Genomic DNA, 3640 nt, shown 5'->3' with positions numbered 1-3640 from the left:
TCTTTGCTTAAACTTAGCATTGGTCTATTTCCCAAGATAATATCAAATCGTCATGAAACATTTACGTATTTTGTCTTTGCTAAACATTCTATTTCTTATTCCTCGGTGGTTGTTATATATAAAAGCAGAATATTAATTCTCTAAAAGAAATGACTTGTATAAAATTTGGCAAAGGTCAGTATTGTGACGAGTAAACTGACAATGAATAATGAATAATGACAATGAATATCAGGCGTAGTCTGAGACGAGTAATTTTCCGAAGCCGATATCACCGAGGATCTCATCTTGCATCTGATTGGCTGTTGCATTGGAGAGTCAAATGAGTCTCTTTACATGTTTTCATTTACTGATTAAAAACAATCAAATCAAAAACTATTCGTTTTCATATTTATATGGCAGTTTTTGTATATATATATATATATATATATATATATATATATATATATATATATATATATATATATATATATATATATATATATATATATATATATATATATATATATATATATATATACTAAAACTGCCATATAAATATGAAAACGAATAGTTTTTTATTTGATTATTTTTGTCATATACTGACAAGAATAATCAAATAAAAAATTGCTGTTATAGAAAGCCCATAAACAGGCGAGAATTGAGGAACATGTCTGAGGCCTTTGTCCTGCAGTGGACGGCAACGGGCGTAGCTATTAATGACTAGTTGTCAACCGCCAGTACACAATCGTGGGATGCTATCAGTAAACAATCAAGTCTTGCCGGGTAAAGATAAAAGATAATATATGTGGCAAAGATGATATTCTTGTACCATTCACAAATAGTGTTTCATTCAAAGTATCAAGAAATTGGACGACCAGTCAAACACCAATTTATAAAAAACAATAGACTATCGCCTTAAGTTCTTCTTCCTATGTTATTATTATTATTATTATTATTATTATTATTATTATTATTATTATTATTATTATTATTATTATCATAAAAAGCTAAGCTACAACCTTAGTTGGAAATGCAGGATGCTATAAGCCTAAGGACTCCGTCAAGGAAAAATAGCCTAGCAAGGAAAGGAAATAAAGAAACAAACTACAAGAGAACAACGAACAATGAAAATAAAATACTTTACGAACGATAACAACATTAATGTTAAATATATTATATATAAACTATAATAAAAGGAGAGAAAAAGTGTGCCCGAGTGTACCCTCAAGCAAAAAGAGCATTCGTATCTGCGTGAAATGTTTTCATAAACGAGTGTGCGTGCGTATGTGGGTGTACAAGCCTATAACTGGCTTGGGTACTTTGCAAAGGGCACAGTGTACGCGCAGACCTCACAGAGGTCAAGACTATAAGTCGGGCAGCGTGGACGAATTATCAACAGAAATACAAATAAGACATAAAAAAAGGTAAACACTTCTTGTTGCTGAGGTAGCTATATGGACTTCCTGGTGATAGGACTAGAGTTCTTTAAACTGTTTTGGTTATTTATTATTATTATTATTATTATTATTATTATTATTATTATTATTATTATTATGATTATTATTATTATTATTCCAGGTTCCTCGTTGCTCTCTCCACAACACTGTGATTTTGGATTCACTACTAGAATGTTATTATTATTATTATCATTATTATTATTATTATTATTATTATTATTATTATTGTTGTTGTTGTTGTTGTTGTTGTTGTTCCAAGTTCCTCGTTGCTCTCTCCACAACACTGTGATTTTGGGTTCACTACTAGAATATTATTATTATTATTATTATTATTAGTAGTAGTAGTAGTAGTAGTAGTAGTAGTAGTAGTAGTAGTGGTAGTAGTAGCTTTATGTTGAACAGGCTTACATAAGTCTTTTTATAGTTTATGAAATTTGTTTTGATGTTGTTACTGTTTTTTTTTAAATGTCTTATTCTAATAGTTCATTATTTCTCAGATGGTTCATTTATATACGTATTTCCTTTCCTTACTGGGCTATTTTTTCATGTTGGAGCCCTTGGACTTATAGCATCCTGCTTTTCCAACTAGGGAAGTAGATTAGTTGGTGATATATATATATATATATATATATATATATATATATATATATATATATATATATATATATATATATATATATATATATATATATATATATATATATATATATATATATATATATATGGGCTTTATGCCAGTACGGGCTCTTAGTCCTAAATTCTAGGAATACCGTTAATGTTCAAAACATCTATCGAGTCGAACAAACTACTGGATTTTACATAGAACTGCATTAACCAAATAATTTTAAATTCTTACATACGATTTTAATCTATTTATATGGTTTGAAATAGAGAGGATTTGCTATTTCAACTCTCTTTTATGTTACCGTAACTTTTTTTTTTTTAGGATAAGATGATATACGATAGAATTAAGGGCTAGGCTAATCTATAGACCTTGGCTAGGCTTACGTCTTTTTTTTTTTTCTTTTTTTTTTTTCCACGGTGGCTGCTACCAGCCAAACATATTCTTTTATCTCTTTCGATGAGAAATATAACAGGTGTGATAAAAGAAAGATAACAGATAAGAGATATCAAATCTACGAAGATTCACCTTTTAGATATTACAGAAAAAAAGCCATATCGTATTTTGATTGGCTATGGTCTTTTTAACCAGATACTTATATAGGCAGGATGTTCCTTTCCCTGATTTGCTACCGGTTCTGACGGCTGGTGCTTATTGGCTCTGGCCTTAACTGACAATAATGGTTCTCGCACTTAATGCGTAAAGGAAATATATGCAAAATTAACCTTATCACGTCGTATTAATCGAATAAATATTAATTTAATTATGATGACAATTGTAATTATATCATTGCGTAGAATGTATTCTTCTATTCGTTAGAATGAAAACACTACAGAAGGATAGAATGGAATTGCGTCCTTGATCAATTCGTAATGAATTACAAGAATATGTGTGTGTGCGTGCGTGCATATTAAAAAGGACTTTTGCAAGCAAAACAGACAGGCCATATTTCGTAGGGTTTCGCTTTGCGTAACAAACGAAACATTTGGAGTCGGTTACAATTTGTTTGGTAATAAATATTTTTTATGTTAATTTATTTCAATCATAAGACTATTAAGTATATTTACTTATTTATCTATTTGTCAACACTTTTTGCCGGATTATATATATATATATATATATATATATATATATATATATATATATATATATATATATATATATATATATATATGTATATATATATATATGTGTGTGTGTGTGTGTGTGTGAGATTGCACATATCCACAAGAAATATTAATGCTGAATCTTGTAGTCTCTCTCTCTCTCTCTCTCTCTCTCTCTCTCTCTCTCTCTCTCTCTCAAAATCCATGAGTTGTAAGTAGTAGCAGCGGCTAGAACTACAGTATAGTGATAGGCCTAATAGTATTAATATTAAATGTAGGCCTAGTTGTTGTAGTTTATGATACACTGTCCTCTATTTCTACTTCGCCACAAATAGAAAAAAAAAGTTATAACAATACTAACAACAATAACACTTGTAGTCAGTCCTTCTCCATCATGAGGCTCAATACTACACAGTATTCCAGAAGTTTTATTCCAGCTGTGACCAAGTTGTGGAATGATCTTCCTAATCGAGTAG

This window comes from Palaemon carinicauda, chromosome 10 (genome assembly GCF_036898095.1).
Source record: "Palaemon carinicauda isolate YSFRI2023 chromosome 10, ASM3689809v2, whole genome shotgun sequence".
Lineage (NCBI taxonomy): Eukaryota > Metazoa > Arthropoda > Malacostraca > Decapoda > Palaemonidae > Palaemon > Palaemon carinicauda.
The sequence above is the reverse complement of the archived record's forward strand: the minus strand, read 5'-3'. Positions refer to the sequence as shown.